The following is a 23,990-nucleotide window of genomic DNA, read 5'->3' on the forward strand; positions in this document are numbered from 1 at the left end:
ATCTGATTTCTCATCCCGACTGTGTTAATGCTATCTATATGGCAGCAACAGGGTGAAGGGAGGAACATTAACTCTAGAGAAAACAAAAGAAATCTAGGGAACATACAAAGTTTTAAAAACTCCTTTTGCAGTCTAGGTGAATAAAGATACAAATCCATATGACTGAGACTACACGATATAAGGGAAAATAGAAAACATGCCAAATACTGTTTTTCTGAATTAACATATTAGTAGCCTAATTGGAATTTTAAAACTCCTGGTATTTTTCCTCATTGAAGAGTTCACACTCAATGAGTTTGTGTGACTGGAAAGGATAGTAAGACTGAGGAAAGAAATGAAAACTGATCTCAGAATAGAATAGACTGGAAAGAATAGGACAAAGGGGTCAAACTCAAAATGCCTGGGTCAAGGAATGGAAGCCAAGAGGACAGTTTCTGATGAACCTTCTGTTTCCAGCCAACATTCTTACAGAGGATGACCACTTACTGTTGCTGTCAGAGATTAGTTCATATGCTGTCAGTCAGATTTGCACATTCAGTGATTTCAGACATACAAAGGATGAAAGTGACTATCAATATTTTGTCACCAAGTGGATTTTTTGTTACATAGAAACTGCTTTGGGGATTGACACGTCTGTGTTTTTTTCTAACCTGCAACATTAGACAGCTATTTCAAAACATAGCCAAGTATAATTACGCTATTTCAAAAGATTGTAAACTAAGATTAAGAAACACCAAAATTAAGTTTTTCTGAGAAATCTGAATTAAACTCTTTGGTGTGCATGCACATGTTGACAGTGTTCAATTATATCACAGTCATTATTTTTCGGCCTCATTCAGTGTTCAGGATGGCTATGGAGGTGAATCAGGGTTGAAGAGTGTGCGGTGAAAGGACCTGCAGCTTTGTTTACTGAAGAAACTGCTTTGTTCATTGTTTGCTAGATAAAACACAAAATGAGTGGAAGATCTGGGACTGTCTTCAAATAAATTAAGAGGATCCAAGGGTCTCCAAGCCTCTAATAAATCTGATGTTGTACAAGCCGCTAACAGTCATTGACTATTTTGATAATTTCCATTTTTCAGGTACCAACCGTAATATTCCCGTGACAGATTTGTAGAAGTACTGAGCATTAACAGTTCCCTCCTGAGTTACATTGAGCTGTATGTTGACATTTTAAGTGTTTAACAATGCTAATTTATCTGAAAAAAACACACCCTTGACTGTTCAATGAGGCGCCCTAAATTAGTGAAAATGTTTGACCCTTATTTAACCTTGTGATATGCAATCCAATGAATTTATTCAATAAAAATATTATTCCCCTCCCTTTGTTGAAACATTTCCAAGATTAATTCCTCAATTTGTGAAATATTCATATATAACAGTGATAAATATGACTGAAAACTCTTGAGAAAATTAATATTCTGCTGTTGTAGCAATGTTTGAATAATGTGCATGAAATAGGATATTGGGCCACCCACTGAACAATAAAACAAAATATGAAATAGTTTCTCATTTAGAAAAAACAATCTATTCTTTGTTCTTATTGAGGCAGAGTACCCACGAGGGGAAAAATTTATATGATCATGTAATTGAAAACTGTTAAAAACAGTTCTTTAATGTACCAGGAAATGCATTAAGATTTCAATCTTAATCCTCCACTTTTCTCAACACTTGAATGCTTTTCTTTTAATAGTATTTTTCCTTTTTATTTCCTTTTATGTATAATTTTGTATTTTGGTCAAAGAAATTTTCCCAGAACCACTTTTAAATGTAAATTCTGCCCTTGTTAAACATTTTTTTCTGTTCCCAGTGTCACAACTTGTATTGACATAAATAGCTATGTCAACATGACTTGTCAATATGTTTTCCTGCTTGTTCACTCTCAGATTATTGTAATCTTCTGTTTGTGACATACAAATCACTCACATTGCATAAGACTGCAAAGTCTTTAGAGGATTATGGCTTTTTAGTTTACACAAGCTGGGGGTAGTAAAGGAGAAAGAATGAGATGAGCTATAGCAGTATTAATTAATTTGCCGTTGGAGTTTTTCTGCACAGAGGAAAAGGCTGGATGCGCGTCTGCTGTCTTGATGCAATAAGGACGTGACAGGCACTTATGAAGCAGTTGCTTCAAGCTGCTTGGTTGGGGTTCGTAGGGGTGTGTTCTCTACAGTGCTTCCTTGCCATCTGAAGGAAAAACAGGGTCTTGGAAGAACATGGACTCAGTTATCCAAAAGTTAGTATGTTTCGAAACTGTCTGATATTTTGCAGAGCCTTCCCAGTAACATGCTTGAGGATCCCATCTGGAAAATTCCCCTTGAACAGGCATAAGTAAGAAAGCCATGGACAGCCATTGTGTGAGCCCTCTTCAGACCAACAACACAACATGGGTTCTGTGTGTGCAAGCATAAAAGGTGAGTGAAAAATAAAAGTCAGCACTTTGCAATAATTAGTAAGCTGAAACAGCTGGAATGTGAAGGGCTTTTAAACCTTCCTGTGAAAGGTCAGGGCCAGACTGAGAATTGGGTCATGAAATATGTAGCTAAGCCAGCTGCATATCCCTTAGCCAGATCATTCACTCTTTCTAAGCTCTTTAAGAGATATTTACAAGCTTAGTATGAGGCAATATCAACTGATGATAGGATTCCTACCGGTGAGGCAAATTCAACAAACAAACTGCTCCGTTTATTTTTAACGGTAATGAATTTTCATGGAAAGGCAGCTGTTTGTGAACCACAGGCCTGACAACGTAAGCCTCTCCTCATATATGTCAGTCAGCCAGGTTTCATACCAGGGTAGGGTATCAGCAAAGCAGAATAGCAAGTAGCCATTTTTCAGATGCGCTGTAGGGGCAGAAGCCAACACCACGTGCATTTGCAATTCTAATGGCCACTAAAGATCAGAGGGCTATGCACGTTGCATCGCATTTACCTTTGCAATTTACAGCAAGCTAATCAGATAACAATTTTAAAGTTCAAACAGAGAAGGAAACGTTTCCAGCAGATAACACTTTTTATAGCTATTCTCATAGCAAAACAATGCAAACCCTGGAATGCTTCCAGCTCAGAGGAATGTGAATGACTTCTTCTGAAGATATCTCCAGTAATTATGATGACTATCATAAAAGCATTAGAGGCATTGTGATTAGTTATATATTGAGAAAAGTGACTACAGCAGCAATTAAAATCCACCCATGACAAAACAAACCAAAGACTGAATTGTGTCATCCTCTGGAAATGGAGAAAGCTTTGACAAGTAGGTTCTTACTTAATTTTGAACCTCTTTGCTTCTGTCTAATGGTGGTTGCATGATGTAAGGCAGACCAGGATGTGGCAGCTAGCAGTTTGTACTCAACACTGAAAGACTCTTTAGACAACCCGCCCTAATTTCAGCCTGAGGATTGCACCAGGTACCCCTTCCTAATGTTATCCGTTTATTCCTCTGACAATAAAGCTGTATTCCAAATTAGACTTTAATTACTGTCACAACAGAAAAACATATAGCAATATGTTTGTGGCTCTCTCTGTATTCACATTGTAGGTGCTACTACAGCATCAAAAATAACCAAAGTACCATTTTCCCCAGTTACTGCCAATGCCTCTTCATTTTCAGTTGAAAACTTCATGTTCAGAGGAAATAAAAAATCTGTAAATTCAAGCCAGGTTTGGTTTCTCCTCCAGTTTGCATCACATAAAAAGGCTGATGTGTGCAGCGTGTGTGAGAAGTTGTGAATAGCAGCGATAGTTTGTTACATAACTTAGAGAGCAAAACTATGTTGTTTTGTTTTAATAGCTTTCAAAAGAATTTCATGTAATTCAACATTATCTCAACGTTACTTGAAAGATATTGATGTCCGTCAGAGATATCTCAACACCATTAAACTACCCTCTGATAACAAGGAGGTTGCCAGAGGGCACTTGAGGCCGTTAAGGGAAGCACGTTTTGCTTTCGCATTCCAGACAATTCTGCAGAATTGTTCAAAACGCACTGAGGCTCCTTTGACGTTACCAGTCGAACCCTTCATAGCTCTCAGCATTCAAACTGTGCACTAGCTTGGGATTTTTCAGTATGTTGCAAAAGACGAATCACACACAAAGTAGTAATTATTAGTCATCATCAGTTATATGAGGCGTGTACCTATGAGTGTGTTTAAAAGCAATAGTAATATTATAATTCCTCACACTTGGGAATACTCCAGAAGGGAAAGTTTGAATGGTTTTTGTCCCCCAAGAATTCATATTACCAAACACTCTGTAAACCAGCTGTATGTATGTAGATCTTCTTTTCTGTTGTTTCCAGAATGTCTCAAATTGTATTCTGCACTCCTATCCTGCTCACAGTGTTTCTGGCACACACAGGAAACAGTTTAAAACTGCTAAGGGACCTACTGCTGGAAGGAATCCCTGTGTACAGCCTTAATATTGTTCAGACTGCTTCCACTGAAATCATGCAACTGCACTGGTATGAGGCAGAGACAGATGCCTGTTCAGGAAAGGAGTACTATTTCATTCATTTGTTAACAGCAAATGAGTAAATGTTCCTGCGAAGAACTAATACAAGTATGTTTGCCAAGAGACATTTCCTCACCCCCTCTTTATGGTTCTGAGGAAGTGTTTTGTTTGAATAAGGCAACAAATGACCATATTTTCATGTTCTGAGAAATGTTATCGGACGCTTGAAGTAAAAATAGGGCTTGTGGAAGGCCTTGGTTAAAATATTTCCTACATGTCTCTCAGGCATACAGGTGTGGGGGAACATCAAGGTAAACTCTTCAATGTTAAATCGCTGTCATACAGAAACAGGGACATGCCTTCCTCAGAGCTCTTCCAGTAATCAGAAGAAACAACACAAATTTTTCAAATGATTTCTGAAAGTTTTTGATCAGGCCTTTAATCTTTGCAAACTTCCACCCATGCTCTGTAGGTTTTATCTTGGAAAAAGACTTTCCCCACTTTTTTTTTGCATGTCCCTCCCATCGCTCAGTGGTTGTCTTACTCTCTTCACAGTGCTTACTTTTCAAGGGCAACCTTTTAGCATGTTTTTTCCTCTGTCCAGGATGTATTGCAATGTCTCCACCTCCCTTTTTACCCAGGAACCGAGCTGACAAAACCCAGGGAGTGACAAGCTTGGATACACAAGCAGGAACAAGTAACTACCAACAGAAAGTGGGGAAGGACAGGGAGTGAAATCGTTTAGGAGTGCCTTAAGAAGATATTGTTGCTCAATAATGAGCCTCATCCCAATTATCTTTGTAATTATATGCTTGAGGTCAGCTCAAGTTAGTTGAGTATGTGAATAAAATTTCTGCCCCATTTTTAAAAATAATATCTGCATCTGTGACTGAGGGAACTGTGGGACACAGAAAGAGCTGAATTGGTCGTCATTTACATTTGAAAGTTAAGTTTGATTTAGCTTTTCACAAAATTTAGCCTGAGTTCAGAAATGACACATGGAGACAGAGCTTCACTGTTTACATACTAATGCTTGGGTATTCATGACAGCAAACGCGGCACCCTATATTTCCTATAAACACTTAAATTTGCTAGTTCTTGTTGCACTGCTTAGTCAGGTAAGTTATGCAATTGGGTAGGCAAAATGACATAAAATGACCTAAGTAAATAATCATTAGACTCTACAGAGTAAATTTTTTTTTAAAGATCTTGTACCACCTGTTCACTGATCATTAGCAGCCCAGGTATTTTCTGAAAACACCTAAAAATAATGCCGTATGACTGTGTTGAGAATTTCATAATCTGTTCACAGAGCACTGGTAGATATATTTTTTCACTGATGAAAAGGTTTGAAGTATGTTCTTAGTAACAAAACAGACATATTCCAATTAAGGCTGCACAACTACCTTATTTCAAAATACAGACTAGGATTTACATATATTACATACTCTGCACACTATGCATTATGCGTTACCACTGTCAAAAATGGAGAAGTACACCACATTGAAGGCTAAGCTACTTCTGGGTTAATTTTATATTATGTTTCTAGCAGGTACTTTGAATTTTATGTTATATCAGTAGCACAATATCAAATTACATCAGTATACAATTATATTTACATAATAAACAAACTATTAAGCTATATTGGACAGTGACCATAATCTGTTCTTATCCTTGTCCAGTTAGTCTTGGCTAATGAGCCCTAAATTAATGAGCAAATAGAGCTCTCACCAGCGTAGTTCTGAGTAATCCCATTGAGAACAAAATTTGCATGCTGACTGGCACTGAGGTGAAACACTGTAGAAAATAAGGCTGAACATTCATTCAGCAGAAATCATTTGCATACATCTGTACTGGGAAAACATGGGGAGTTTTTCTTTTTTTTTGGGTGGTAGAACAGGTTACTCATAAGAACAAATATGAAACATTAGCAAAAGGAAACACATTTTCTAGAAAACTTACAATCTTGTCCAGCTTGACATCAATAAATTAATGGCATAAATCGTAGGCTATGGGGTGCAATTTAGCAGCACATAGTCTACTATCCAATGCTCAACTAGCACATTTTATTTTGGTGAATTAATTTACATTTTTGCTGACATAAAGGCAATACAATGATCTGCACTGTTGCTAAATAATCAAATAGGACTCTTCATCAAGAATTTTCTGAGCACATCTATACTTTAGTTTCTCCAGTTGTTGATCAGGCAAATGGAAAGCAAGGGTTTCTCCCACATATGGAAAAGTTTGTTCTGTCTCATATATTTAAAAAATAAACTTATCCAGGATAAAGCCCCCATGCCATGATTATACTTAAGGAAAGAGGGAGATTCAGACGGGTTCTGTACTTTTGTGTGCAACTTATTGCCGTGGAAAGGATTAGAATTGAGTGAGGAAAAGTGGGATTATGTGTAACTGAGAGTTTTTGTGTCTACTCTTCCCAAAGTATCACTGCTTCTTTGTATAGTGACATAAATTCTGCCTATGATACACGATTATCCTGTGCACCATAGTAATGCTAAGCCAGTTTGGCCTTAATAAATCTAGACTAGTTTCTACTATGCTTCAATGAGATGGATGGAGTAGTGCAATTATATGGTTATTACTGGACACTAACATTGCAATAATTATATCTGTTAGAAAAAGACAATATGTTAAAAATTTATACAGACATAACATTGCTAATGGAACCACGTCTAAGTATTCTAGCACCCATGATGTCTAAAGTTTATGACCTACTAAATGCCAAACTGCTGACTTTTTTTTTCCCTGAGAGCAGAAATTTGGATGCCCATGTGTGTGTAGATAGTTTAAAAATTACTATTAATTTTGACTGTCCATTCCCTGCTAAGCACCTACCTTTCCTCACCCCAGACTCGGAGGAGTTCTATAAGATCTCAGGAAAGGATGTTCAGACACCCACTATTACGTGCCTGTGATGTCAGAGACCGCAAGCAAGCTGGCGTTTCCTTCCATTGACTAAATGTAGTCTCTGAAGTCTACACTGAGATGCCCAAAGGTTTGTGAGACATTCATATGTTGTTAATAGTCACAACAAAGGACCTACAGGTGGCTCATGGTCTTCTGTAGTGGCAGCTATAGGCCAGACAGGGTACCCAAGAGAATCTCAGAACTAGACAACCCTGTGTTGGTAATGGTATCTAAACTCATCTGTAATCAATGGAGTTTAGATGATGCAGTGGCATCTGTAGAGGTATTCAAAGTACTCTATAGTAAACATATATTTGGTCAACTGATGTTTAAATTAACTGAATAGTTATCTGGGTTTCAATAACTGTATCAATTTCATACATTTCTATTGTCTATAAAGAAAGCCTAGATTATAATGACACTATAATATCTATAAAGTAGATTTATACATTTAAGTGCCTTAATCTGAGAGCTGAATCCCATACTATAGTCTCCAGAAGGGTGTGAGGGATTTGTGTGTCCCATGTCTTATCTGGAAGCCTCAAGTGAACTTGCTGCAATTCGTGGGACATCTCAGAGGGCCACTGCTGTCTCTGTGGCTAAATGAATCAACCCTGGATGTCTAAAGTCAGGTGAGGTAGCTCCCTTCCTCACCCTCTAAAATATATCAGAAATGTTTACTTGGGACTTGTCCTCATACTTTGGTATTGGTGAGGATTCAGAAATTTTGTAACAAACAAGTTTTATACAATCAAATCAAGCAGTATGTAATCAACAGGAAAAAGGCAGACTAAAACTTCCAGGATGTCAAACAAAACTTAAATTCTAATTCTAGTTTTGGATGCATCTTTTAGTGGCTGTTTTGCCCAATAGAATTAACTGATATAATAGAGATTTGAATAACTATCTGATTGTTTAAATCATTATGGTTTTAACTGAATTTGACAAATGTCAATTTAAAGGACATTTGGGTGTCTTGTAAGAAGCTATAGCTGTCCTAAATTGCTATTTCTTCTACCTTAGAGTGTGAATAATAGTATACAGCTTAGAAATAAAGCCACACATTCTTTTATCACAAGAACGCCTTTTTGAAGGCTTGTTCAGTCATTCAAGTGAGGTTTCCTGAGAGAAATATTCTGTTAAATAGTCCTGAACTTCAAGGAACAATTACTTGAAAAATGGCATCAATATTCAAATGACTTATCTGACTTAGATTGCTTAAAAGCAAACACATAAAATAACCCCTCTCCTTGTTATCTGTAGGGGATAAAAAAAGGCTTTTTAAAGAGGTTTTATAAAAAATACATGTACATGGTAGCCTACAGAGGATTGCTTGTTGGAAAGTGAATGTGTCAAGAACAATAATTAAAAGTTAGTCTACAGAACTATATCTAAATAATTAAATTTTTACTTTAATTACATAGCATTTTGTATCATAGGTCTCATGCTTTACAGAGTTTTGGTTTGATTTCCCTTTCTGTTGGGTAGATACACTTAAGTACAAAATGGAAAAATTACTTGTTCAAGATTTCTCAAAACCAAATCTAAGCTCTATCCACTACTTAATACAGTAGCATGGTATTGAAAGAAACTGTTGTATTCCAGTTAGAATGCTGGTAATGTTAGAGTTAAGCTGTAACAGTCGATTAACATATTACTCCAATGATATTAAAGATACTGAATAAGCTAAAAAATCCTCCAAACCATTATCTGACTGATACAGTGGTGCTTTTATACACAAGGTTCCTCAGAAAGTTGCATCAAGGAAACTTTCAAATACGAAAATAAATTTTAAAAGTACATTCTAAGACAAAGGTGATGTTGGAAACACGTAGGCATGTGATTTCATGCATGTGGGTAGCCCTACTGAAATTAATGAAACTGCTAAATGGTCTCATAAAAATGGTCTCATAAAAATCCTGGTCAAAAAACTGGAAATGCTCCCATAGACTTAAATGGGTCTTATCAGGTCCCATCCATCAGTGTGTTTTCAGAGTCAGAGCCTATGCTCTCATGACCATGTTTTGGAGCTGTACCAACCTGCCCCTCTGTGTAGATGTGATTACAAACCATTTTCTAATCAAAATTCCCTGTGCTCACCCTGACAGAATTCATTACTCATTACTTAAAATGTCCCTATATGGGCCTGACATTCTTCTATGCGCATTGTAGCTATGTCATCCATTTTCACATACCACTGTGTGGCTGAACATATTGAAACTTATTTTAGCTATAAAACATATTACTGAAGCCTTAGATTATTTACTCTATTGGCACTGGACAGTTTATTTTTAATAACATGGATTAGAATAGGAGTGTTGTTTTACCAGCTATAAGGCATAAATTGCTGTCTGAAGATTCCCTTTAGGGGAACATTGGTTTTTGGATACCTGAATTACAACATTTGAAATGGAAAAGCTTGGAGTGGGCTCATATCCTCAGATCATAAAGGAAAACAGAATTGTATTTTTGTTTACATTACATATTTTGTTTACATTTGTGGCCACACTGCCACATTATGTGTCTCCTTCTGCCCCTTAATACCTTTACCAAGACTGTAAATTCCGTGGGGCAGAGGTTTTCTTTTCATTCTTTGTTTCAATATTACCTGACAAGTGGGCTTCTAAGTGGAAATAACAAAAAAAATACATACACACTAAGCGTGGGCCTACTATAATATTAGGTGACCTTCATTTCTTTTCCTTCAGATGCCATTGGAAAAGATAGTAATAATTATATTCTGTTTTAATTGTAAGCTCAGATAGATCATTATTAAATAAACCCAAAGTAAACTAACTGTTCATTTTTTTCTCACACAAGCAGCTTCTCATAAAACAAATCTTTTTCTCCTCACTTTGGCCAGCCTCTCTCAACTCCTTTATGTCATTTCCAAAGCTTTTTTCTCTTACAAAAGCATATCACAAATCAGGAGAACTTTATGTTCTCAATAAAGGCATTATAAAGAGGCTGTTTTTCCTTATCATGTCCCCCAAGATAGCTATTTTGATGTAAAATACAGGAGAAAAAGAATGCAGTTACCACCTCAGTGCAAAACTTTGTGGCCCCAGAATTTGATTTTTCTCAAATCCATAAATCATGTTTATGTTAATTGTAGATATCCAAACCATTCTGAAACTACTTGAAAGCAGGATGATTGTACTGCTGAGCTAGTTGTCTCTGAGAAGTGGCAGTTTTATTAGTTGTGACACAGCACTGCGCAAGCCCCCACTTATGACAAGACCTGTGATGAATTTAGGCACTTAGTTGCTTAAATCTCCTCAAATGGTCAGCAGAAAGGGAGACATTCCACCAGAGAGATCTTAAGTAGGGTGTCTACTGAGTGTTTAAAGAAGCCTAGGCATGCTAATCTCCTAGTGTAGGTACCTAAAACAAGGTGCCAGCTTTACTTCCCATAGTCCACATAAAATGCAGTATATAACCCTTTATTTATTATTCCTTACTGCAAATTTAGCCCTAATGGTTACTGCAAAGAGATTAAGAGCTGGGATGTGTTACCCTCTGTGCTCCTTACAGAGTCTGCGAGTCTGAGAGTTACTGTCCTCATAGCCCAAGAAAAAAAAAGTGAGAAGGATTTCTTGGATAACTTTACACAACTAAGCAGGCAGATGAAGCTTGTAAAGATCTTGCTATGAACAAAGGCAATCAAGGACATCATGATCCAGGCTGAAACATACAATATAGCGATACCAGAAAAGACACAGTTTTTAAACTCAACCTTCTAATGAAAGCCCGTGTAACATACGTATGTTTAGAGATATATTTCCAATGGCATCTGTTCTGTTTAGCACTCTTTCCTCCATGTGTAGACCACAGGTGGACTGGCAGGCAACTAAACATCATCTGCATATAGAGGATTTATTTTTGATATACTATAATGATATATAGGGATGATACACACATTTCTGGAAAACATCAATTGCCAGCAAAAACGGTGCTTTAACATATCTCAGCTAACTCTTTCCCTGTCAATCTGCAGCAAGGAGGAAGACTAGCATCCTTTTATTAGGTGGGCTGAAAGGAAGTACAGCCAAACCATTGGACTAGAAATTAAAAGAACAGGAGACCTGGCTCCATCACTGGCTTCCTGCGTGATTTTGACCATGATGCCCATTAAGCCTCAGAAATGCATCGGCAAAATGTGGTAACATGTCTGCACAGCAGAGTCGCAAGGAACAACAGCATGAGATTACGAAGTCTGAAGAGACTTGTATGGGAAACAGTCTTGTCCCCTGTCTCCCTGCTACAGATGTCAACAAGCCGGGAATTATACACTGTGAGTGCAGCACTCAACCCTCATCCTACCCAACACGAGGCTTGAATCATTAAGTGTTCAGATGCTTTCCTGATGATTGACAAATAAAGAAAACATATAATCCTTTAACAATGATGGGACTTAACACTATTTCTGGACTAGTAAATACTATGGGTCAGAATCTGTTCTCTATACCTACAGCCAGTGTCAAAAGCACAGTTCATGGTGATAATGGCTAATCTTGGTTACCTTCCAAACTGTTGCGACCAGTCCACGTGCTGTCCAAAACCTACTACTGTGCCTAGAAGGTGGTGTGAATTAGCATGAGCCATTAACAAGCAGGGGTCCTAGCAACTTAGTGCCCTGTTCCTTAAACTGCCTTCAAACTTTGTAGGACTGTGAAAAAACCTGACTGAGGATAGAAGACACTACTTGTATCACAAGAAAGAAAAATATGTCATTATTGCATTTGCAGAAACCCCTCCAAAAGCATTTTGACACAAGTTCCGTACCCCTGTAATGTCAAACCTCATTGTTTCCAGTGGCTGACTTGGGGTTTGCCCATTAGAAAGAAGAGTCAGCTTGAAACAGTCAAGTATTGCAAGAGAAGCGCTCTTGATCAGAATAGCTGGTGTTAACTAATTCATGGCAAAACCTGTTTTAACGACAGTTTTTCAACAGCCATGTTATCCACCTTATTGATTCCCCCACCTCACTTACAAATAAATTACTATAATTTGCTTTTACCTGTAAAATTTTGCTCATAAAATGTTTTCTTTCATCAAAATACACTAAGGTCCTAGCAGGGGAGGAACCAAACTTTGTTTTCTTTGTTTTTTCTTAAACAAGCAAGAGGTTCCAGTAGTTATTTTAATATAATTTGCTGTGTTGTTTGCATAATTTTTGATTAGTAAAGTCTGTTGACTAATTAACTTAATTGACCCCTCATTTTAATCAACAGAGGAGTAAAAGTGAATGTTTGTGTGCTCTCACTTCAGAAAGGTCAATTTTTTCTTCCTATTCTCTTTTTCTCTGTCTCTCCCTCTGGATGTAAATACATGCCACATCATTGCTGGCTGGATGCCAAACACAGGTTTTCAGGGCTGTGGCTGCCTGATTCATTGTTCCAGTGTGGCTTCTCTGGCTCTACGCATTTAGTTGGATGCAGTAGCTCTCAGGCACTGTATTTGCATTCCTCAGCATTTTCCAAGCAATTTCATTGGAGACAGTATACCGTGGAATCATAGAATAGCTCAAGTTGGAAGAGACCTTGAAAGATCACCTGGTCCAACCTTTCGTGGGGAAGGAAGGCTAGATGAGATTATCTATCACCCTGTCCAATTGCACCTTGAAAACCTCCAGTGATAGGAACTCCCCCACATCCCTGGGGAGGTTGTTCCAGTGTTCTCACTGTAAAAAAAATTATTCTTATATCAAGATGAAACCTCTCCCAGTACAACTTGTACCTGTTGCCCCTTGTCCTCTCCATGTGGCTCCTTGTGAATATTAATTAATGGTCTTGGAATTTGTCCAATAAATTGCCAGTGAGATACCTCAGTGCTGTTAACAGTGTTACTGTAACACACATACTGTGCAGTATGTGACATTTTGAAATCCACTGTTATGTTTCTGAGAAAAGCAAATATGTATATATATATCTATCTCTTCAAAAAACTAAAAGCAATATTTAGAGTTTTAAACAGGATGTGGTGGGTTATTACTTTGCAAGTCTTTCTGCTTTTTACTCCTTTCCTAATAATTATTTCTATAGAAAATTCACCAACAATTTTTCCTTCATATTTTTAAGGATATTCACATTTCAGACATTTTAGTCAACTACAGTTTACAGATATCTGTCAACCAAATTCTGGATAAGCCATGGACCTGCATACCAAAAACACATTGTTACTTGATGGGAAAAAATCATGGTACAGATACTGCTTAGAGATTAATCAGTAACTTTCCAGAAGTCAGACTGAGAATATAACGCAATGTGAAATCTGACACAGGTTTTGTTATCACGTACTTCCACATACAAGACAAAGGCAAGTATTACACCGCCAGTAACCATACCTCCAGCAACCTTCTCCAGCTTTCATAAAAGACCCATCATGTTGTTTTTCTGCACACGGATGTGTTAACAATCTTTTGAGAACCACTGTATGTACTTAGTAAATTGACATAGAAGCTAGCATGTCAGTGGATCTCAGATCTCTAGAAACATTGTCTTAAGAGCCCAGGATGTATTTTAGAGACTGATGGCAATTAGAAAGCTGTTTTAAAACTTACAGACTATTACTTTTTGCCAGAAAGGAATAACATCACTATTCACCCTGTGTTCCAGCCAGAATCATTATAGTTTAGGGGCCCAAACAAATGTTTCTTCAAAACACCTCACTTCTATAATGATGTTTGCCAAGGCACCTATACTCTACAGAAATTTAGTCTCTTTCTTTAATAGTATGGTATACAGCTCCAAGGGTAAAGCATGGCTCCTGAAATACATTTTCATGGGTAGTCTGATTTCCATTGTTATATTTTATCAATTTGCTTCACTTTCGTAGAATCAACCATAATATTTTTTTAAAGAAATATTAACAGTAGTACTTTACCTTTTCTAACATGATTAGCATTAGATTTTGATTCTATTTTCTTACTTGCCAGCAACACAAAGCAACACAGTTCTTCAAATTCAACATTTCCTTTACCTAGTGTATTATAATCAAGACTGAGATTGTCCATATAACTTTTAACCTAGTCTCTATTTTGGCACTCACTTTTAATCTAGTGTTTCTTTGAAAACTGTCTCAGTCATTACAGAGGACTGCTTATCCTTTACAATTGTATGAATTAGGAAAGGAGTTTCTGTGATTCATTACCAGTTTAGGCCATTTCCCTGAGACCAGAGGCTGCTGGTGCCTTTGCATTTACAGCAGAACATATTCAGTTTTTTTCATAACCCTTTCAGTGAGCTGGTGCCAGGTGTTTCTCCTTGCTCATCTGCTTAATCCATGTCAGACTGGTCCTGCACAGAGATTCAAGTTAGCTTTCAAAATACAGCCAGGAATATTACGTTAATCTGTGCAGTTTTACTAAATTTGACCTGTGTCAGAATGCAGCTTCTCCTTAAAAATACCTTGTGCTAGTTCTCTGTCTGGCTAGTCTGATGGAGATGAAATCATTCCTAATTCCTGCTTTTGCATGAATGAATGCTTCCACATAGGCATAATCCATGTTCTATTACCTCATCACGATACCATCTGAGCACCTCTCACTCACTAATGAACCTTATCATCACAATAGTCCTCTTTCTAAAGATGAGACACTGACATACAATAAAAAAGTAGTCCAAGATCATCATGGGAATGTGTCTGCACTACGTACTGCAGTACAGAATAGAAACACTCAGAGTAGTCCTTCCATTCTCTGCAGGATAAACATCCTGCATTATTTGCCTCTGGCTTTATCTGTTTGTCTTTAGATATTTAGGTGAGGTATTTTGGGTATTTCTGGGCTTTTCTGCAAACTTATTTTTAGACTCAGTCTAATATGGAGTTATTCAGAAATAGCTGCTGCAGAAAAGCTACTCCTTAATAATCCTTTTTGGACTCTATTCCGGCGCAAAAGATGCCAATTTACTTCCAGAAATGTTAAAATTAGGTTTAAAATCCAGCTTATTTTACAAGTGCATGTAATTCTTTAAAAGGGTGAAGAATAGCAAGCAATAAAATAAATGAATTTTAATAAGGGGAGAAAATCATCTGCAAATCCTGAAGGGCCTGGTGTCTCACCTCCTTTTAAACTATACGTTAAAGGTGTACATGCTATTAATGCATGAAATGGTCATCATGTAGTGTCTGAAGACTGGTAAATGCCAACAGCTCGAGGCTATACGTAGCTCTGCTTACAATAGAATTTCGAATTTCTGGATACAAATAATAATAAGTAGAGGGAAGCTTCAGGACACACAGGATCAAAGTCTTGAATTAAAAAAGTAAAAGCCTGTTTCTCCTCTGTGACAAAATTTATTGAACAAACCAGAATAGCTGTTGGATGCTGTGATGATCAGATGTTCTCATCCTGCCCTCTGATGACCTGGACAAGGACACTTGGTCTTTTCAGAATTTTGCCACTTTCCATACATGTGTCGTAGTTGTTTCTTCCAAATCTAATTAAAACATATCCATTGAATCACAGAGATTTTTCAGAATACAATATGTGGGATTTTATTGCAGAAGAGACAGTGTTGCTGTAGATTTGATTCTCGGTGTTGCCTGAGACTTACAGATCCCCTTTGACACATCAATTTGAACACGAATTTTAAAACCAGGCACTAATTCCCAAAATTTACAATTTTGGTGTTTACTGTTAAGCTATAGAAAGAGATTTTTAAACAGCAGAGGGTCTGTACTTCAAATGGAAGAAATCAGTTGGGGTATGTTGGTCAGTTTTAACTAATGCTACAGAATAAATTACCTCCTCTTTGCTGTTATGCTCTGTCTTATTCTTTTTTCCTATTATTTTCCTCTGTTTTCTGTTTACTTCTTCCAATCAACAGTAGTCTTAATTTTAAATTATAATAAAAATTCAGATGGGAGATGGAGTTGTTCAGAACCTCTGAAAATCCAGCACTTGGTACTTTGTGTTGGGAAAAAAGCACTTGGAAATTTTGGTCTTCGTTCTCTTTGCCTGCCTTTTGATTCAGGTATGAAACACTTATATGGCTAGATCTTCAGCAGGAGCAATGTCATGTGGCAAAGCTAGAGAAAAGAGGAAAATTTGATGGTTGGAAGAGACGTGGCTCACTCAGCGCACACCATTGTCTGATATTTGGAAAGACTGAAAATTTTTGTACTGTTTACAATGTTTTGAGAGAAAAGGAGCCTGTTCTCTACTTTTTTCTTTTCATGAAGATGGCATATGCATGCTTGTTTGCATTGGTACATGGTGAAAATAACACAGTTGCTGTTAAATAATACACCTCCATTGACTTCAGGATGTACAATCTGGATCACTTCATGTTGTCCACTGCCTACATCATGATAATGTGAGTTTGAAATCAGGACTGAAGTCCTTTGCAATTTTTGCATGAAAGGGTTTATAACAATTCTCCCTCTCCACACTGCACCCTGATGCTAAATACATTCAGCAACATGACTAAAGGGGAAAAAAAAACACCTTCACCTTGCAATCAAATTGTTTATCTTCTATCTGCCTCAGTGGAAAGAAATGTGTACATTAAATGTGTATGCATTTATGCAAATTATATAAATATACACACATATTAAGTAGCATCTCCTTTCCTCATTAACACTTATGTGTTTTGGCAGGCACTACAAAACAAACAGGTGGTCTGTTATGAACTGATAGTGTTGTTAAAGTCTGAAGAGCTGAGGGAAAAAAGTCACGGCTTGCATTCAGCCAAACTCAGCATAATTGTTATTGGCACTTATTGCAATGAAACCTGTCAGGGATGGAAAGAAAGATATGTCACTGCGTCTGGCCAAACACAGGAGGGAAGAGAACAGAAATGTTTATAACTCATTTGTATTTAAAGTTCTTCCTGGTGGAAAGCCCATCTCCCTGTCCTTCCGTGTTTGTTTTGCAAGGCATTTATACTCTATGAATTTTAATAGAACCCAGCCGACTATATTACAATACTGTATGAACATCTGATGGAAAACTCTAACTGCCAGTCACCACATGTTGTGTCTGGATGCTCTCTCTAATCCCATATCCTCCTAATATTAAATCCTAGATGCTTCAAGGAAAGATGTGATCCCTGAAATGTGCTTATTGGAATACTTCTATACATAGGGGGAAAATCTCTTCCCATCTCCACTTGCTCAAGCTGTGCTCTGGAACGCTTAGATAAGTAGTACCTGTAACACTGCCACTTCAGCCACTATTTTTCCATTTCTCATTACGACACATTTAAATGCATTTTTTTCTGAATAGGCATTGAAGTCTCGGAGGGAAAATATTAGTCTTCACAGTAACTTATCACAGACTTCATGTGTTAATTACATGGTGAGTAAAATAATAACTCCCTTTATAATGCTTCTTAATTTCATTGAGCACACAAAGACTTACACCTTTTTAAGACATCACACCACAGTGCAGTGAGCGTGCCAACTACTAACATCACAGGCGGCAGCGTATCACAGACGGTCTGTGCACAGCCTCCATCGTGCCAGTGGAAAGGAGGGGACAGAACGGAGCCAGTACTTGGAAAGAAATGATTTACATTTTCTCAGCATGACAAATGATGGATCTCAACCAATAGCCTGGGAAAAATAAACTGCAAAGATTTCAGACCGAATGTCAGATACCCCCTTTCCTTCGCAATGAGCAGGCCTCGGATTTGAAGCTGAGGCCTATACTTACTTTTCCTAGACAACACCATTAACACACTCTTGCTAGCTGATCTATTGGCAAGTTTTGAGCATATTCCTTCATGTGTCGTGCTGCCACAGTAGTCCATGAAGAGTGCATTTTTTACCCTTTCCGTAAATTAACGTGTTCTTATTCACAGAGTATCAGGATCATGGTTGGAGCTTGACTTTCCTTTCTCTACTATGCAGAGATTTGTCAAGAAATTAAGAGCTGCATATTTTCACTTCGGACTCCATACTGACATTTTTTAACATATGCTTATGTCTAGCATATCTAGTGTTAGTCTGTAAAACAGCATGATGAGTGCTAAATTGCCAAGAACTCCTCCCTTAGTTACATATGTATACATGCAACTCCCATGTACATGTAAGTGAAGAATTCCACTCAAACCAGCCCTCTAGGAAGCCAAGACCAGCATCTCAGGTAATTAAACGTTTCAGTTAAAATTGCATATATCCATACACAACCAAATCAGGGTGTTTCAATCTTTGTGCACATGATCATGCATTCACGGGGACAGACCTTGCTACTCATTTCCTGACAGAGAGGTTCCACAACAATAAATATAGAAGAAATCTTCTCAAGTAGAATAATAAATGCTGTTACATAAATGTTTTCACGCTTAATCTGATCAACTTTAATATAATTATTGTAGCACTTTATTGGTACAGTGGAAAATAAATTACAAACTTTTTTTTAAAAAGCGCAGATATTGTACTATTAAACATTTCATTTCCCTAAAACTGTTATTCTTTGTACCCACCCTTCCTTTTGTTCCCTCCTAAAAATAAAGTCAGAAAAATAAATGAAAATAAATGTCTGGTGGACTAAAATTGTGTCTGACTTTTCAAGTAAATGAGAATTGCAGAGCTGGTAAAACTGGTGCTGCAAAATGCTGGAAAAAAATATTGTTGTATTTTGTTTACAGAAAACCTATGTTTGGGGAAGTTTGAAAGTGACAACCTTTTAAGGGAAGAAAAAACCCCAAACACACCTCCACAGATTTACATAAAGTGCTTCCAGGTTACATTGGTTGTTGGTTTGGCTAGCTTTTCTTGTAAGTGATGATACAGGTGAATCTGGTGACTAATGTTGTTTTCATGCTTCTATCCATCCAAGAGCTTTCCCAGACTTTGGTCCTGTCCATCTGCTCCAGCAAGACACCCCTAAAAGGCTTGGGGGAAAAGAAGAAGAGAAAGAGGCCAGATGATGAGGGTTTTAGTTTGTAGGGGATTGTAATTTACAATCTACCCTTTTAGGAGTTAAAACACCAGTACGATAAGTGCTGAAGTGCCTTTGAGCTGTCACTGATTCTCATGTGAGCAAAAATGGGTTCTGCTATGAAAGCAGGAGATAGTCCAACACAGGCATCCTTGCAGAGCTTCTCTGGTGCTTGGAACAACAGTTCAAAAACACAGTCCCTCTGAACCCCACTGGAGACAGAAAAGTTAGTGTTCACAAATACACACTGGCTGGTTTATGAAATATTCTGTGCAACTGTAAACAGTAATTTTGTTCTAACTTAGGGAGTGCGCACAAGGTAGCAATCTCTGGCACAGTCTTATGCAATGAAAACTGAAGAAACATGAAAAAGAAAAGTTTTCCATGCAAAACCTATGTACATGTAATTCCAAGACATGACTATCGACAAGGACAGTCTTGCGCCTCAGCTGAACTTCAGAGTAGCATGTCCTTTTTATCAAAAGATAATCATACATTCATGGGGGTCAAAGGCTCATTTGTTAAGCAAATGTCAGTTACATAGAAACACTTGGGGAAAAGGAATTCTGGTGCACTGGAAAGAAACTGGAAAATCTGCATCTGTGAATTTAATTCCAATGAATTAACAATCTAGAAAATGGATTCTAGGTGGTATGACTTTTTAAAATATTCACCTAAACCCCAGTATAAGCGTCTCAAACCCAGCTACTCTAATCACTGGGAAACTGAGGTTACCCCTGTCTTAGCTTAGCTTGAGGTCAGGGACATGCTTTTGAAGTGAACCACTCAATAATCCTCACCATACTTTTGTGCACATCATGAAACTCTAAGTACACAATCTGAATTCTTTTAGATGAAACTAGACTGTATGCAGAGCCCCAGGGGCATACCCATCATGTTGCTGCCACTAATGAGGACTCAGCACCCAGGGCTAGGCAACAGCCAGGCCAAAGTAAATCCCTGAAACTCGTTTAACATAGTTGTGAGGGCTTCGGCAGCAGCTGTTCCCCCATCCAGATCCACTGCACTGCCCGAGTTGCTCATCTTGACATAGTCTGAGTGAACCTCTTCTTTGTCTAACCAAGTATGGTGAGAAAGGGCGGGCTTTGGTTCCTAACTCAGGGGAAAAAAATTAGAAATGCGTGAATGTTGAGTGGAGAGAGGCATTTCCCTGCACCTCAGACTTAGAGACATCTTTGTGGCTAGAGGATTAAAATGCTCCCTTCACCGTAGGTTAGACAGCTGTATTAGTGTCCTGAATTTTATGACTCCCCTTTTTAAGTAATGAATTAACCACACACATGATATAAACAGCTGAAGTATTTGATTCTGCACTGGGGATGCCACAAAATACTAAGCACACAAAACTTGGTGTTTGAGTACCAACAACAGAACAAGGTGCACTCTAGAACTTTCAGATGGCACGCACAAAGTTTTCTTCTAAGAACACTAGGCGGATCTTGGGACTTCATTTAAAGTACTCAAAAAAATGAGCTGACATCACTTGTACTACCTTGCATTTGCCAGAGGCTAAGACCATATGTGTAAACAGTGACTGTAAGTCAGCTGATGCTCTTATTACCTTATGTTTACTCTCTTGTATGTCTGTATGTTTGCAGAGGTATTCAAATTAGACAACTGTGGTTACAATGTTTTGCTGCCCAGTATCGCTGTTTGTTTTGGTGCAAGAGGCATTTGTAAAAAAATTACAGGTGAGACGAGCTCCAAAAGCTAAAGACTAGCACAAGCCCACGCGTTTGCTACTGGACGAGCACACACTAGCTAACTGCTTTTTAAGTGTATGGAGCCATCAGTCTGGTCTGAACTCAGAGACATCATCCCGTAAACACTCAGATCTACAGCAGATATTTCAGTGCTAAACATGATGTAGATTTCCCTACAGCTGTCCATGAAATAACCACCCAGTTTATCCTTTCACAGAAAGAGTGTAGTTTAAAACCAGGATATTTTTTCTCAATTTTAATGAAGAAGTTGAAGTAGAAAAATCATCATCCAGCTGAATGACAAAATGGGTTCGATTTGTTTCTGCTTGTGTCTGCCTCCTGAAAAGCAGAGTATGTGCAGGATAGAAAGGATAGGGGTTCACATTCACTGAGATTGGGGTAGAATGGTGAGTTGGGGCAAAAATCCTTTTCTGGGCTGAAAGACTTCTCCAAACTGGAATCCTCTAGTTTGCTGGCAGAAATGCTCTCATGACATCTCAGCTGGCTTTGGAGAATCTGAGAGCTGCTACCTTGAACACTTCTCTTTTCCTAAGGCAGTCACAAAGAACACAACCACCCTGGAAACCAGTTATATCCCTAGCAGCAGCTACAAGCTGGATACTGAAACAGGTAGTAATGACCCCATTCTCAGAGCTTGAGTTCTCTTCCCTTCCTCTGTGATACTCATTAAAAAATCACTGTTTTTATTTTCTACAAAAAGCAGCAGTGGGAAAAGTGATCATACAAATCCATCTTAATCTTCACAAATACCATTGACTCCTTCACTGAATGTCTCTGATTCACTGTCTTCCTAGACAGGGGTTAGGTTGTCTTCCACCAGTAGTCACAGTCTGTTCTTCATCAACAAAGCTGTAAACACCAACTACGAAATTGCAGCATCTCTTCTTGCTGTTGAGAATTACGCTAGAGCATGTATAGTCATCCCACGGAGCATTGCCTTACTGTTAGGTCACCTATTGCTCTGACAAAGATGATTTAGGGGTGATTTCAGACAGACAGAGGAAGAGTGATTTAGAGGTCAGAGTGTGCTGTCAGCAAGTGAGGTTGGAATTGAGATTTGATGGGCTGAATGCATGTTCAGAAATGCCATGCTTTTCTGCCTTTATCATTTTGTAGACATGGTTGTTTAAATCTATAATACAGAGACCAGAAGGTAAGCCTCAAATAAAATCTTCCCTTATAGTGTGACGGCTTTTTGCTCATTTTTTTGTATGCTGAATTTAAGAAGCCACATAAACCCTGATTTTTCTTCCTCGTTTTCTTTTACTGTGTCCTGCTTTTGAAGTCAAACACTCAAAATCAACATCAGCTCTATGAAGATATACAAACACACAAAAGAAAAAGAGAGAAAAGAGCTAGACAGTGGAGTCTGGAATGTCTTCAACCAAACTATAAATTTACATTGTTAAGAAGAGCCAAACCACAGTCACTGCTGATTTAAAGGAACTCTTGTACTTAGTGATCATTTTCATGAAGCAGAATGCATGGAAAACAAACATTAAGGTTTATAAACAGAAAGTAAATAAATGGTGCCGGGTGTTGGTCACCACCAATTCGTTTATAGACTGCTCCACTCAAACCATCTGCCGTTAGAACAAAAAAGCACAGAAATCCTTTGAAACTGTAACTTTTATTACAGAGTATGAAAATATCCCAGACGAGCTGAAATTGAGCCCCCATGTCCTTGTGTGTATGCATACACATGTGCTTTCTTGTTGACATGTATTATTATAGAGGTGAGCTTTCTGCAGACATTGGACTACTCCTTTACACCAGCTATTTTGAGACCTAGAGTAAACCAAGCAACAGTTTGCAAAAATTGACTCATCCTTACACAGAAGGTCAGCATGAACACGCAGTCCTCTAGAGAGCACTTGAATTTAAGTGGTGCATATGACTTGTACCGGATCTTAACAGTTGACTCTTAATCCTGTAGGTGCTCTTTAATTCCAAAAAAAATTCACTGAAGAGTTGTCTGGAAAACAATGAAAACAGTAATCACGTTAGGGTGCCTGTGATCCTGGTAAGAACAAGTTATTGAGAGGTGTCATTGGGTAGAGTTAACATCTGTCATTAATTCTATACACTGTCTATATAGAATAGAATAGAATAGAATAGAATAGAATAGAATAGAATAGAATAGAATAGAATAGAAGGCATAATTTTGCAATAAAATTTATTATCAATCCAGTGGAAAATGTAGCATAATTTATTTCATTGTTGGTTTACTATTTTTCAGTGAACAATGTGAAGAAAAAAAAAAAAGAATGTACAAGCATTAAAGCTAGAAACAGAAAATGTATATACAAAATCTCTTTGAATATATTTGAGCCTCCTGCGGTAGGCCTTCAGTCAGAAACTATAACAAAAACTGTCCATTGACTTCAGAATAGTGTTAGCCAAGCTCCTATATCTAGTAGATTTGGCCAAATGATGAATTTGGGAAGAATTTTTTAAAAATATTTTTAAAATTTCTCTTATTATTTTAAGTTAATAATAATTACTTTGTGAATAACTAAAATGTGTGCTATTCCTCATGTAATACCTTTTCAGCTAAAAATAATTTTTATTTCTTTTCCTTTCTCTCCTATGATTTACCAGCTCCAATAATAATGTGACTTTTCTTGTAACTTCCTGTCCTTTATTTGCATCCTAAACAGGGACAGTGTTAAATTAAAATATTACGTGCTAAAAATAAGTCCTGTTCATTTATGAAGAGCTGCATTTGTTTGGTGCAATTTGGGGAAAACGGTACGCTTATCTGCCATAATGTTTATTGAAGTGGAAACATAATGTGGGGCATTTGCAAGGGCACACGGAGCAGTTCAGAAGTGCGTTGGTTAACCATGACCCAGTTTATTCGTTCCTACAGGGACATTATTAGCAGAAAGGATTGTGATTCTCCCAAGGGCTCTCTCCAGTGTGGTTCATTTGGGTAAAGGATTTCTTTTCCCCAAAAACATGCTTCCTAAC

Source organism: Rissa tridactyla, chromosome 1 (assembly GCF_028500815.1).
Source record: "Rissa tridactyla isolate bRisTri1 chromosome 1, bRisTri1.patW.cur.20221130, whole genome shotgun sequence".
NCBI classification, from domain to species: domain Eukaryota; kingdom Metazoa; phylum Chordata; class Aves; order Charadriiformes; family Laridae; genus Rissa; species Rissa tridactyla.